The 15,528-nt window shown below is 38.5% G+C and overlaps 1 long non-coding RNA gene across 2 annotated transcripts; it reads right to left on the bottom strand.

The window, feature by feature from the left end:
- Positions 1-890: 890 nt before the first annotated feature.
- Positions 891-15,318, bottom strand: LOC308197674. Of its 2 annotated transcripts, none has more exons than XR_013953220.1 (3): positions 15,286-15,318; positions 13,996-14,020; positions 891-7,509 (listed from the first exon to the last, which is right to left on the bottom strand). It is a non-coding gene; the product is annotated as an uncharacterized lncRNA (long non-coding RNA). The 2 variants fall into 2 exon arrangements; XR_013953221.1 differs by lacking the exon at positions 15,286-15,318 and adding an exon at positions 7,774-7,935 and having other exon boundaries at positions 13,996-14,890.
- Between the last annotated feature and the right edge of the window lie 210 nt (positions 15,319-15,528).

Genomic DNA, 15,528 nt, shown 5'->3' with positions numbered 1-15,528 from the left:
GCTGAACTGGGGAGGGAGGCCTGGTGCACTCCGGTATGCCATCTGCCCTGGATGATGGGCAGCGAGGCCTGTGAGCTCTATGTAGAACACCCCTACCCTGCCATATAGAAATGCCTTTGTGGATCTCTTAGCAATCCTCCAGTGCTATTGCAGTTATTTTAAGCGTATCTGTCTAATGCAGTATGACCAGCTGTAAAAAAAAATATAGCAAATGTGGAGATATGTTTTCCTTGTTCCATCTACAGCTTTCAAAATTTGAGGTTGGTGTTTGCTGAATATTACAACTGGCTGGAACTGGCTGGTGTTTCCCTGATTCCTCCACGCACAGATTTACATATCTGATATTTTCTAACCAGAAGGGTTTTGGCGTATGTAAGGGAAAAAATACACATGCATATTTTTAAATTGTCCCTCACAGTTTCTTGAGAAAATTTAGCTTTACAGTCTGGCTGTGAGATAGATGGCCTGGATGTTTTGTTGTTGTGTTTTTTGTTTGTTTCTTTGTTTCTTCAAGCTTATTTATTTATTTATTTTGCTGATTTACTGTCACTGAAAACCTTATGAGCTTACACATTTCTTTCATCTATTAAAGCTACAAGAGATACAGAAGAGCAGCAGAGGTCAGTGTAATCAGGGGAATATGGGACAACATTTAATACATTACATATTCTCTGAAATGAAATAACCCCATTTTTTACAGACTTCTTTTAAATCAAAGGCTTAAGGAACGTGTGAATTAGTATCAGCATTGCATGCAACAGAATTTGCACTTAAGTTAGGGATGAAGTTGGTCCACTCACTACAAGATAAGGCCAATGCAGTACATGCAAAAAATATTACCTTTATCCCAATATAATGCTTCTCAGTCTTGAGAATAGTATTTATTGGGGGAACTTAATATTTTTCTGTTTGTGATCTATCCATGTAAAAACATTGATATCAGTGGGCATTCATTTTATGCCATTTTTGAGGAAAAGCATTTCAGTCTTTCTATTCACAAATCTTTTGTCTGGTCTGTATAACAAATGTTTTCACATGATCAGGATTTAAATGCTATCAGATTTTCAATGTCATCTTCTCTACAAGCTGCTTTCTTTATTGGATTCATTTGCCTACATAATTCAGAATCCAAATTGCAACTTGTTTCAATAAGGGACTGACCTGGCAGTTAGGGAACCTGTTTCAGACCATTAGATATTTTTCTGTCCAATATTCATTTCAGCATTTGCCAAAATCCCTTTTTCTAAGTATATATTTAACAGCCTTTCATTTACCAATTTATTTTTGGCTTCCTATATGGATTCATATTGATCTAGCTGCCTTAATCAATAATTCATTATGCCCTGGAGTGGAATTTTTATTTTTATTTTTTGGCTCCAATATGTTGTGATTATGAAAACAAAATGAAATAAACAAAAAGCAAATTTATGGGCCAAGCTGTGTTAATTGAAATTAAATTGAATTTTATTGAAACTGTTCCTATTTGAAGTTGAATATTCCCATGACAATTTAAATGGCCATATATTTTAAATGTATATTATTAGCATCTCTTTTGAGGTAGACTTGGCACACATGAACTGCAAAGCAGCATTGCAATTTGGCTCCTGTGGTCTGTGGATCAAATGGGCAGTTTAGGAATTCTGTTTGGTATGAGGAACACTGTGTTATGTCCATGCAACTGAAAATTAATTTCCAAGAAAATGTAACTCTATTTGCTTCACCCACTGATAGCTCTATCCTAGCATTAGATTGCAAACCACAGCAGCTTGGTGTGAACAATCACATTCCAGAAAAGGTCCATCGTCCTGTGCCCGTATAATATCATGCTTAGGCAAGGATCTTACCAGTCTGATTTCTAGGGGTCAGGTAGGCACACAGCAGATTGTGCAATAGTCTGCACATGTGTCTCATCTGACAAAGGATATGTATTTCAGGGCATCTGAGGAGAGCGAGGAGAAAAAGAGCAGAAGGAAACCAGTTGCACACAGGAGACAGAGTCCATAATTTGGAGGAGAAAAGTAATGAAAGATGGGGATAGCAGCATTTATGGAATTATAAGGTTCAGAGAGCAAAAAATACTTAAAAGTGATGATAATGTTAGTTTTTCCCTGTACATTCTTTAGCTCAATAGTGATTTGGGTTTGGCATCTATATATATTCTTGGTACTTGTTAGTTAAGTTACAAAGCGTGTCTGAAAAGGGGAATTCAGACACAAACCTCTCAGAATGTCTTCAAGACCTCAGAAAAGGTATTTTCAGTCATCAGGGCAGCCCACACCTGCCCTGAATGCCCCAAGCTGACTACACACAGGACTTTGGTGACTGCTGTTCCCCTTGCCAGCTCTGTTCCTCTACCAAGCAGTGCCTGCCTTTGGTCAGGGGAGCCCGAGGGAGGCCACCTCCACCACCTTGGGCTGCAGCTTGAGGAATATCACAGGATATATACAAACACAGTTTGCCAGAGAACAGTCATGGATGTCTAGGGAGCATTGTGGGTAGAGAGAAGGCAGAGGAAAAAGGCTGAAACCTTGCTACCAGCATTACCCTGTGTGTTAATGCATTTGCCATTGTACAGCAGGGCAGAGAATGTGTCTCCACTCAGCCCACACTATTGCTACTTCAGGATAACACCCAGCCCTGAATTTTTTATTTTATTTTTTATTTTTTAACAGATCTTGTAAGAGAGAATCAAGCCTTAAAGTTCTTCCTTGGCAGGCGCAACATCAATCATCCAGCAAGTTGTTTGTCTTCTCCTCACTGCTGAGACTTTGAGAGGGATTCATCAAGTATTAATGAGTCCTCTAGGTTGCTTGCCGAGAGCTATAAAACTGCAGCCTGTAATTCCAAGCTTTGAAAAGAATATACCTCTCTGTCTCAGTGTATGTTAAAGGTGCTCTCTGAAATAATTAAAGGGCAGAAAGAGAGGATATGGCCAAAACATTAAAAACAAGAGCCTAGTAGCTACCCATGGCATTTTTCAATTACCTTGTTGAAATCTTTTCATCTCTACCCATGAACACACCCCTGCACAGATATGCCAGACAACACTGATTTGTCACTGAAATATTATCTAAGAAATCTGTGAGTTGAATTGGTGAGAAGCAGCTCTAAAAATACCCTGTTCAATGGGAAAAAAAATAAAGTTAAATACTTTGTCAATGCATAATAGTTATAATTACTGTACCTGATACAAAGAGCTCTTGGGGCTTCCTAAGTGATTTGGTAAACCATCAAAAGACAATTATAAATTCTAATATCCTTTGATAAGTAAACTTACAAAAAAAAGTTCAAAATTCTGTTTGTGATCATGCATGCGCGTATGCTCATGTGTGTTCACATACCACAGTACAGACGAATACAGCATGTCTGAATAAGAAATATTAGATGCCTTAATCTCTCAAAAGCTGGAAAATCAAATGAGAGACAGTAAAAACAGCAGAGGCAATTTCCCTGTATATTTGGGTACAATGTGGAGGTTAGAATTCTGATTCTGACATCAGAGCCACTGGCTGCTCTGGGGAAAATAGATGTATGTGTTCTCTTTCTGTAACATTATTCAAGATCTTCCTGTCTCATTTAATTTCTGCAAAAATATAAATGTAGGCATATTAAACAAAACATTTTGGGGTCTACTCTATTTTCTTACTCCCAGTAAACCTTCTTATCTCAGTGAAATTGCAGTTCGTACAAACTGCCCTTGAGGAACAATCAGCCTTCAGAGGGTTGCACAGAAGGCATCTGAAGTTCTAGTTTCTGATGGCTAAGCGATGCAATAGCTGTTACTGCTAAAGGAGCATATTGCCAAAAAACTAGGGTAGACAACAACCAAGATTTGCCCCAGGAACAGAGAGAAGTGTAGAATTAATAGTGATATAATTAACATGCTTTATATTAACAACGTTTTGATTCATGCTGATATAATTTGATTACATCTCAGACTGCTTATGATTTCTTTAACTAATAGCATTCTCATTTAAAAACAGTCATCTGAAGTCTTCATAAAACAGGACCAAAGTAATCCTCTCCCTTGGATCCAATCACTGCTATGAATATCCCACCACTGTAAAAGCAGCATGAGTGAGTCTAAATAAAATAAAAACACTTAGAAGATGCTCAGTAAAATAAAAACAACTTATCTGTGAGAAAGAATATAATAATTCATCCTGACTTACATGTCTGGGCTTTATTTTCTGTTACTGGCATGTACTTGGCGACAAATAGTATCTTTTTTCTATGTGTTTGTATAGTTCACAGCTCACTACCAGTAGCCAAGAAATCACAAAATAAGGTTAAAAAAAAGAAAAAAAGAAAAAAAAAAGTTAAGCCAGCATGTCAGTCATTCACTGCAATTTGTAAGTAATTTCAGAATTCCAAAACACAATCATGACTATGGATTAGATATTGGTTATTCAACACATTTTATGGCTCTTTACGTGAATAAATGACAACAGTATTCTAAAGGTCACACGTGAAATGTAAGGAGCAAAAAATGCCAAACATATTTTCTTGTCGAACATTTTCTTTGTGCTGAGACTAAGTTGCCCTAAGGATCTCTTGCTGTCCTAAGAAAGTCAACAAGCAAACAATTTGAAAATGATTAATATTGATTTTACAGAATACACTGCAGTTCTACCAGAATTCTTTCTGTCTGCAGCAGAAAGTTATATTTATTGTTTTGAACAGAAGATAATTAATATAGTACAAGCGAACCCAGAATTATTGGTCTAGAATGTTTCCTTTTTGTAAATTACTCCAGCTGCTTCTGTTCAGTTGGTGTTATGACTGTAGCTGAGAATAACTATTACACTCCCTGATCTCATCAGAGATTCAAACACAATTTAGTCAGCTGGATGAACACATGAAGGAAAGTACAATGTTCAGAAAGTACCGGTTGTTCCTGAGGGTGATAGCTACACCTTTCACTGTACCTTGTGCAGGATATGTTCAGCTGCACTGAAGCAGATACTGGATTTGGTGCTGCATGACTGCAGATGGGCTCTAAATGCACTGTCAGGGGCTGTCCTGACAGGAGAAGGGTGTTAACTGAGAGTCTGTCACTTCCATGTTCAGGGTAGGAAGCACAAAACTGGGTGGGTGGATGTCCTCTTTCCCTGAATTCCTAGCTGGGAAAGCCCAAACACAGCTACATACTGACTCCACGGCCATTGCCAACAAGTGCCGATGCCCTAATACAAAGCTGTGCCCACGGATAGGACTGACAGACACTAACAAGAGCGAACCAGGGCTGCTAATAGCTTGCTGCTGTCTTGATTTAGCTCAAGAGAGTACAGCAGTATGGATTTTTTGCAAGGATACAAAGTCTCTGTGTGGTCAGGGTCACTGGCATGTTTTACAAAGGCTTCACCTGCCCAAATCCTGGTAGCAGAGAGGCTTTGAAAGACACTGCCAAATCCTGACATAGCTTCCCATGAACTTGTTTTTTATTTCAGGAATACTGTTGACCAGCTAACAGTCTAAAGTTTGGTTTGGCGAATTCATTTGTCCATGATAATTATTTTAGAAGAAAAGCAGTTGTTCACAGCTTGATTTAAAGGTTTAGTTTAAACTCTTGGTTTCATGGCAGCTCCTTCAAATCCTTAAGGGAATATGCATTGTTAGCATTACCAATATCCATCAGCTACCTCTGTCATCAGTCGAAGGAAAGGGCACAGACACAGTGCAAAGTCAAAGTAAAAAGAATAATCCATTGGCTCAACAGAAAGCTTTTTCTATGGAAATCTATTTTACCTTTGGGTTTTTCAATGTAATTGTAGATTTACACAACCATTGAACTGGCTCATATCTCAAGAAGTAATAAATACAGATAAGCTTATTGCAATTTTACATTTACTATTCAAAATCATACTTTTTGTGAAGGAAGTATTCATCCTCCTGAGTTGCTTTCTGTCCGTGTTTGATCTGTGTCTTTCAGGATTGTCCAAAAGACAATCTCATTATAATAATTCAAATAATTAATGTTCTCACAGCTACAAATTCACCAGGAAAAAATATTTTGAACTCCTTGTTTCAAATATCATAAGAGAAAGGCAGTATTCACTGATATAAAAAAATTTACTCCCACAGACAGTGAAAATTTCTTATTTTGGACAACTGTTATTCTAGCAAAAACAGAGCAAAACTTTTTACTAGTTCATCCCCTCTTCCATGGGTGATTGACAGTGTAAAACTGCCAGTGATTTTATTGCTAATTTAAAAAGGAATCAGGTTCAATACGTCATCAGCTGTTGTGCCTTCTCTGTTTCCATCACATGCATACAACCTTTTTGCCTCTATTTAATTAGCTTGTAAATTTGTACAGCTGTTTTCTACACATCAGGACACTACCTATATTTTTTAATGATACATTACATTATTCAGGGTAATTAAGGAAAAGTGTTATGTATACATTATTCAGGGTAATTAAGGAAAAGTGTTATGTATATATTTGCCTACTGCTTTCAAAGAGAGGGAACAAGTTATTATAAAATATTAAATAATGATCACATTAAAGTGGAAATTAACAAGAAATTTAATTTCTTCCCAAAGAACTAAATTTTGTCCAACCAATAGTATCACCAGCTTGAAACTGGCAATATCTAAAATATCAGAGCACTTCAGGTATGTGTCTGAGGGTCAATGCACTGTCTTTTAATTAGTGAGAAATTAGAATTTAAAAATCCTTGAATAGATAAAAATACAAACTTTAATATTATTGTCATTGTTGTTAACACCAGATGGCACTGTTACATATTGGTGTCCAATTTCTTTTTCTTTATGAGAACGAATCTTGGGTAGCCAGGCTAGAAGTTGCTATCCATTTTTGTTTTTACGGCTTATGTTATGAAAAATACCCAAGAGCAGTTGCTAAAAAGAAGCTGCACAAGCAGCAGTTCATTCCCTGATAACCCCTAATTCTTCCACCAGATTCTTGAACATTGACATAGGACCACCAGAGATACTAAGAAAGGGTTTGTAAGTAGCATTTGCTCGTCTCTGTTCCTGGAACATTTATCTCTTGCAGTAAAGTTATAAATAGAAAATGTCCCCACTCTGATTCATAATTTCTCCTTCACTACACATTGCTTTTTGCTTGACTAGGTTGACTGTCAGCTGCAGACATTCACCAAGCTGAGAGAACAAGGCAAATGCCATCAGTGTATCTAGGGTCTTTAAGAAATGTGCACAACACAATACCACAGACAGCTGTTTTTTCCCCAACCTGTCTATCAGCTGCACAGTGTTAACAGTAAACAGACAGAATGGGCAGGACTCAGCTGTGCTACACATCCATGGAAATTGAAGAAAAATGCCATTTGTCTATCATTCATCCAAAGAGAGTTTCCATTCCTCTTGAGAGTCCTTTCATCAGTATTACCACTTCCTTGGGATTTTGAGTCACTTCCTCAGGTCTTCTAGATTTGCTTGACGTGCTGAATCAAGTGACCAACAAGGAGAAATAAAGATAACTGGACATGGCTCACTAAGCTCAGCCATTTCCTCAGAAAACATCTGTAACATAGGAACATAGTCATAGGTAAAACATCTGGTCTAAATCCCTAAATCCACACCAAATACTCCAGCTTTGCCTCAATGTGCACTGCTGACTGAGACATGAATAAAGAAACAAAGACATTCACTGTAGCTGATAAAGGAAAAATACTTCTGTGGATGCTGTGATAACTTCCCCCTCCCACCCTCCCACCCATCAAAAATTAAGATCCTATGCAGATGAACCACAAACCTACCCTCACCTGTCACCAGCTGTGATCTTACCAGGTCTGATAGCTCACCACATTTCTGGGAGCAGTCTGTGATCTCAGTTTCGTTCTTGCTGAGGGAAGCTTTGTGCTCACATAAGAGGCGTGAGAGTATGAAGAAATTGCTTCAAAGTGATCTTTCCATTGATCCTGTAGGTTCTTCAGCCTGCCACTCTGCCTGTTGCAGATGAAATTCAGTCTAATAAATGATGCAGAAATCATGTCTCTCTCCCAGATTTCAACACAGTGTTTTCTGTACAATTAGTTGACAGTACTTTAAAGTTGAAACCAGATGACCTTTTCTTTTTTCTTAAAAAACTTCCCTTATGACTCTTACTGTATGGCAGATTCTTATTCGCAATAGCTGCTGCAAAAATCACCTTACACGTGATGTTTGATGGATCTACTAGACAGTCATCAGAACAAGTGGTTTGAAATAATATTGTTTTTAAAAAATCAAAATAAACTGAAAACTGATAATCTGGGAATGCCAGAAAACACACAGCTACCTGACGGCTTGACAGTAACATGAGCTCTCCATTAAATTCTTTTTATTTATCCACCAGAATGTCAAAACTGGGCAAACATTTTTACCAGCAGAAAACTGTGGCCAGCATCATTTTTTTTTTTCATTCATTCATAAACTAACATCTGTTAATCACCAATGACTTTTAATGACCAATAGTAATCCAAATGCAACTGTTCAGATTGGTACCAATTCTGTTGATCAAACTTGGGGTAATGGAAGAACAAGTCAATAATCATTATATCACTGGGAAATACAAATCCCAACAACTGCTGTCTATATCTGTTCTTCTTCACATCAGGTTTCTCCAGTGTAACTGGATGGATGCCCTAATCACTTTCTACACACTTATTAGTATAATCCAACATAATGATGACTGGTCTTTCTGGGTATTATTAATTTTAACTTCCAGTTGTTGACAAAATAGATCATAGCCTGTATTACTAGCCTTAATCTTAATAGAAAGACATACCACAGTGATCTGAACTGACCCCAGCAGGTCTGAAATGAAATGATGATGACTACTATAAGGTTAAGGTCTAAGTAAATACGGACACTAAATAAACATCAAACTTGAAATTGCATTTTGGCATGGAGAGAAAGTAGAGCAGGCAAGATCTACTGAAGCAGTCTGTTGAAGAGGCCTACAAACAGAAAGTATTGACTATTTCACTGAGTTGCTCTTTTTAACCAGTATGTTTCACCTGTTGCCATATGGGTTTATTAAAATTTGTACTGATAAAATTTGGGACTCCTAAAGTGTCAACAACAAATCTCCTGAAAAATCCTAACTGACAGACTCACATGAATTCTATGTAAGTGCCACGTCCTGCACCTGGGACGGGGCAACCCTGGCTATACGTACAGACTGGGCGATGAGACGCTGGAGAGCAGCCCCGCAGAGAGGGATCTGGGGGTTGTGGTTGACAGCAAGTTGAATATGAGCCAGCAGCGTGCCCTGGCAGCCAGGAGGGCCAACCATGCCCAGGGGTGCATCAAGCACGGCATTGCTAGTTGGTTGAGGGAAGTGATTGTCCCGCTCTAATCTGCGCTGGTGCGGCCTCACCTCGAGTCCTGTGTGCAGTTCTGGGCACCACAGTACAAAAAGGACATTAAACTGTTGGAGAGTGTCCAGAGGAGGGCGACGAAGATGGTGAAGGGCCTAGAGGGGAAGACATGAGGAGCGGCTGAGGTCACTGGGCCTGTTCAGCCTGGAGAAGAGGAGGCTGAGGGGGGACCTCATCGCGGTCTACAACTTCCTCACGAGAGGGACTGGAGAGGCAGGTGACCTATTCACTGTAAACAGGGGCAGGGGAAGTTTAGGCTGGACATCAGGAAGAGGTCCTTCACTGAGAGGGTGGTTGCACACTGGAACAGGCTCCCCAGTGAAGTAGTCACTGCACCAAGCCTGTCTGAATTTAAGAAGCGATTGGACTGTGCACTTAGTCACATAGTCTAAACTTTTGGGTAGACCTGTGCGGTGCCAGGAGTTGGACTTGATGATCCTTATGGGTCCCTTCCAACTTGGGATATTCTATGATTCTATGATTCTATTTACAGTATGTGAAAGTCCAGACATTAGGAGCATTTTGACACTAAGCAAAGTAGCAACAAATCCAAAGTTTTGAATACCAAGTTTATGTGTATTTTCATGTCACACACTCATTTTAGATTCACAGCATAAGTTATTCAGTTTATGTTGCTTTCCAAACCTTTAAACCTTCATAAACTCTAAAAGAGTCTTTTAAATCTAGAATTAATAGCTTTACTATATACATTCTTTGTAACAAGATAGATATTTTCTCAACCAGCTTATCATCATTTCTAGGCCAGGACACTCCAGTTCAAGTTTTTTCCCTAATAAGGAAGGTGGCAGCAGGTGTCCTGATCAAACTTTAGCCAACTCAAACACCAACTTACATTTTGTGAAAAGTGTACTTTTACTAGAATGGTCTCTTTGCAAGACCTTCTTGATCATTTTCACCTCAGAAGGCAGTGAAAAACTCTTGACCATTTCAGTTACAATGAAAACAGACCAGTCGCAATGGTGTTTGACAGACACATTACTGTATGACCACATCAGATATATCCTAAGGGCTTGAAACAAGGTACACTGGATAAATTCTTCTGTCAGATGGAAAAAAAAATCAACATCTTCAAAATGGTAGTTACAAACGTGGGTTTTTTTGGGGGGGAGGGGAAGGTTAGTAATTTTTTCGGGGGCAGTATATTTGATTCTGCAATACTTTTCTTTCATTTATGTATCAACATTGCCATTTGAGACATATGAGACAATAGTTCTTGCCATTATATTTCCAGGAGAGAATTAGAAGTGCTAGAACTGGAGATATTGTGAACGCTGTTAATTTCATTTGGAAATAAATATTGGTCATGGAACACAGACCATTAACCACCACTCTGGCAATTTATCCTTTCAGGGATTTCAGGACAGTATTAGAACAATATTGTCCAAAGAGCAATGATAATTAGAGGTCAAGGCAGAGAGAAAATACTTCCGGTGCTTAAAGAAAAGATCTGACACTGAAAAATGCAGCCATATTGGGGAGTTCTGATTAAATACTTGGAACACTATTTTATTTTCATGGAACTTCTACATTCAGCTGATATTTGGTTCATTTAATGGGCTTAAAACAATATCCAAATGGAAACAAATATTTTAATTTTTGATACACCTCACCAAAGTAATACATCTGAAATATCTATAAAGGTGATCCATAAAGTGCCAGCTATGCAATCCAAAAGTAAACAATTAATCTGAACTGAATAGACTGGAAAAAAAACACTTTCTAGACTGTCATTTTTCTAGACTCTAGACTTCCTAGAAAGTGAAATACTCACCATTTGTTTCTATTTATTTCTAAGGAAAATTCTTTGGCAGAAGCACACTGTGGAAATGAGTTTTATTGCATTTGAGATAAAAAAGTGTTAATTGATGTTTTTGTATTTATGTACCTTTCATGACAGTGAAAATGTCATTTGTCCACTGAATACAAGGAGTAGTCAAATGGTTTTGGTTTAATTTGAAATTATCTCTTTTTTTTCAATAGAATACTGTTATGCCTGATCGTGTATCTTTTTGTTTTCACTCTATTCTGTTTTTTCTTTCTTTAATTTTAATACATTGTGGATACATTGTGAAATCTGCTTTTTGCTCCTTAAGCCAATGTAATAATTTGCACTTCATTAAAAATGTTGTTGTTGTAGTTTCAGCATCTTTACTTTTACCAGCATTTTGCTTTTACCAGCAATATAAGTCTGAATGCAGAATGCCAAAAAGATTTTTTTCCACCACCAGATCACGTAGGCCCATCCCCTCTACATTCCCATCCTTAGAGCCTAGGGTTTGTCCCTAAATAATGACCTCTTTCAACGCTCAAGGTGTTCTTGTGATGAGTATTGTAAATATGGTTTGTGTGGCCACAGGTGCTCATAATCCCTTTGGATTAATAATTCTCCATGAGCCATGGTGACCCCAAAAGGAGGTCCATCTGCAGGTGAAGGGACAATGGCCATCTGAAAGACATGTAAGCTTTCTGCAGCAAGATAACTGGTGACTCTTCCCACTTTTGCTCCTGCCCATCTTTCTTCCAGATCTGCATTACCTCTGCTTCTTAGTCCAACCCTACTCCCAGTCAAGGTTTTTTTCCTTACATTTATGTCTGTTTATATCCATATCTTACCATTAGCTCCTAGTTTCTGCTTCACCTCTTTTCTGAGCTTTGCTTCAAGTCTCTGCTCCAGTATTGCCTTGACTTTCTTCTCTAAGCTTCACATAGTAGTATTACTTTGCCTGAATACTAATGCTATCAATTCACAAGCTTTCTTGTGGAGAAATTTTGTTCTTTGACAGTTATCATATGAATCTGTGAGTTTGTTCTGGCTGTCTCTCTATATATTATTTCCAGAACTAGATTGAAAACATACCTGGCCTGCCTTTGATCACTTCATTTTGCACCTGGTAGCTTCAAGAAAATAAAAATATTTAAATGAAATTATGTATAGAGTCATATTTAAAATTCAAACATACTTGCACAGGATGGCTCCACTGAGCCACTAGAGCTCTCCTATGCAGTCCCATCATCATCCTGTTTAGATATGAATCTGTTATATCTTTACATCACAATTTTGCCTGAAGACTTCTTTTTTTTTTTTTTTCAGAGCAGTAGTTCTTGCCAAATCTAATACAGAGCCAGCAAATAGAAATGCTGTGTATGTCTGTGAAATCTAATCTGCAGCAAAATTGTTCAGACAAAGTATTCCAATGCATTGGCAATTTATTATTTGAAACCTATTACTAACACCTTGACAAGTACATTCTTAAATAACACAAAATACTTCTTCTTTTTTTTTTCCCCAACACTCGTGATTAGAATCTATGTAGTCCTAAACCACTGCAGCATCTCTGATGAGAATCTAATCAATTCCATCTAGGCAGGAAGACAATACTTTTTGCATTATAAACATGCACTTTAAGTTTAGCATTTTCATTATCAAATCTACTGCTGGGAAGAAAAAGTCACTGTATTAGTCTTCAGAAATGCTCCCCACACCTAACATATGACTCACTCGGATGCCCTCACCAAAAATCAGAAAGTTCCATTTTCAAAGGGAAAGGAAATATGTACAAATGTTGCTCACTAGCAGTTCCTGAGGGAGCAAATAATTGCTCCAGACTATTTTATCTTTCTCCATCAAAAGTAAATTAAGAAATAACTCAATTGCACAAGTGATACTGAAGTAGTAAGGAAAAACTCACTTCGTACAGATATATAAAAAAGACATAAAATAGCTCTTTGGTGAAAGAAAAGCAAATGTAGTGTTTGTGAAATATTCAGCTATGGAGAGTAATGACTCCATAATCAGAGATTAAGTGAAGTGTCTGTGGCAGCTCAACCTATTCCAATATTAGTCAGCCTTTCCTGCAGATGGAAAATCACATCCAGGAACGACTGGGCACCCTGACATTCAAGTTTCTTTGGTGAAGCAAACTTTGAAGGGCTGTGAAGCTGGTGAAGGGCCTGGAACACAAATCCTATGAGGACGGGCTGAGGGAATGGGGGTTGTTTAGTCTGGAGAAGAAGAACCTCAGGCTAGACCTTACTGCTCTCTACCACTACCTGAAAGGAAGGTGTGGGGATCTGGGGGTCGGCCTCTTCTCACATGTAACTAGTGATAGGACTAGAGGAAATGGCCTCAAGTTGTGCCAGGGAAGGTTTAGGCTGGAAATGAGGAGACATTTCTTCTCAGAAAGAGCAGTCAGGCATTGGAACGGGTTGCCCAGGGAGGTGGTGGGGTCACTGTCCCTGATGGTGTTCAAGGAAAGGTTGGACATAGTGCTTAGGGACATGGTTTAGTGGGTGACATTGGTGGTAGGGGGATGGTTGGACCAGATGATCTTGGAGGTCTTTTCCAACCCTAATGATTCTATGATTCTGTGTTTCTAAGATGGCTGTTGTTTCAGTGCTCGGTAAGATGGGTATTGTCTGCCTATGCACTAGGACTTGGACAGAGCCCACCAACCATTTATACACAAGCTACTGAATATGACAGCAAAACTATTGATTCCAGACCTACGTTGTCAAACAGATGTTTGGATATGTGTGAATGAAATGAGAAAAAAAAAAAAAAAAGTACAAAACTAGGGGAATCATTACTTGCAATGCAGTCAGGTAAAGTTCAATACAGACCCACCTCTTTTCCCAACACCTTGGCAGGCCTAAAAGTTGAAAGAAAAAAAAAATCAGTTTCTTTGCCAGTTCACATTGAAAAACATCCATCCAAGAGGAGGTATTTTTTAATATATTCATTTTTTGATAATGACTGCACAGTACCCAATATTCACTTTTTTTTTTTTTTGGGAAAGAAGATTCTACTGACTGGAAAACATATAATTCTATGCAAGTGGTTAATTCTAGTCCTGAGACTTGCCAGAATTTATGTTAGTGCTAATCATTTACCTTTTAAGATGAAAATTAATATTTTTTTTTCTGACTATTCCTTTAGTTTCCCTTCCTTTGCCTCACCACCCTTCCCGAAGCTGTATTGTTAGCATCACAGAAGCATCACCATCAGCTGGCCACAGCTACTTTTGGCTGCCTCCCCCCTCTTTTCACAACTGGACTGTGCCAGTTGTTCCTGATAAGTGTTCCTCTAGGATCTGAACTGTCAGACCTCATGTACCACATACATAAAAAGGCTGCTACAGCAGTCACTACAGCATTACTAGCCGCATTGCAGTGCACAGTGTTTTGCAGAGTGGAGCAGGTGATTAAAGTTGGAAAGGGAGTGTATTTTGGCCAAAAACTCTATTTTCAGTCTGCCTCTGAAAAGGATGATCAGAAAGTGGAAGGTAATGCTTTTATTTGGAAAGACCTTGACAAATCACTGGCAAATTCACTTCTATTTCACTATATTTTTTAAAATTCTTTAATCAGTTCTAGGGCTAAACATCTTCATAAATAAAATATTTAATAGATAAACGTATTTCATAGATTTTAACCTGAGATAAAGACTACTCCTGCTCTTACTGAAGTCTCTGAGGACAGTGTAAGGCAGGTATATCAAAGTCTAAAAAGTCACAGTAAGACTTAACAATGATCATACAGAACACCAATCTGAGACACAAGAGACCGTGAAGTGTATCTGCAACAAATGGAAATCTGAAAAAGTAAGACAAGGAAAAATATGTCCATAAAGACTTAACAGAATTATTATTAGCATTAGGAGCAGTTAGCTTAATGAAATTGCTATTAGTTTTACCAACTGTTGTGGTTTAACCCGGCCAGCAGCTAAACACCACACAGCCGTTCGCTCACCCTCCCCCCTCCCTCTCTGGGATGGGGGAGAGAAATGGGAAAGTGAAGCCGGTGAGTTGAGATAAAGACAGTTTATTAAGACAGGAAAATAATAATAACAATAATAATAATAATAACAATGATAATAGTACTACTAATAATAATGTGTATGAAACAAGTGATGCACAATGCAATTGCTCACCACCCGCTGACCGATGCCCAGCCTATTCCCGAGCAGCCGGCCCCCCACCCCGGCCAGCCACCCCTATATATTGTTTAGCATGACGTCAGATGGTATGGAATACCCCTTTGGCCAGTTTGGGTCAGCTGTCCCGGGTCTGTCCCCTCCCAGCTCCTGCTGCACCCCCAGCCTGCTCGCTGGCAGGACAGAGCAAGAAGCCGAAAAGTCCTTGGCCTGGTGTAAACACTG

This window comes from Anser brachyrhynchus (assembly GCF_964034855.1).
Source record: "Anser brachyrhynchus genome assembly, chromosome: 1".
NCBI classification, from domain to species: domain Eukaryota; kingdom Metazoa; phylum Chordata; class Aves; order Anseriformes; family Anatidae; genus Anser; species Anser brachyrhynchus.
This window is presented reverse-complemented; position numbering and strand designations above follow the sequence as displayed.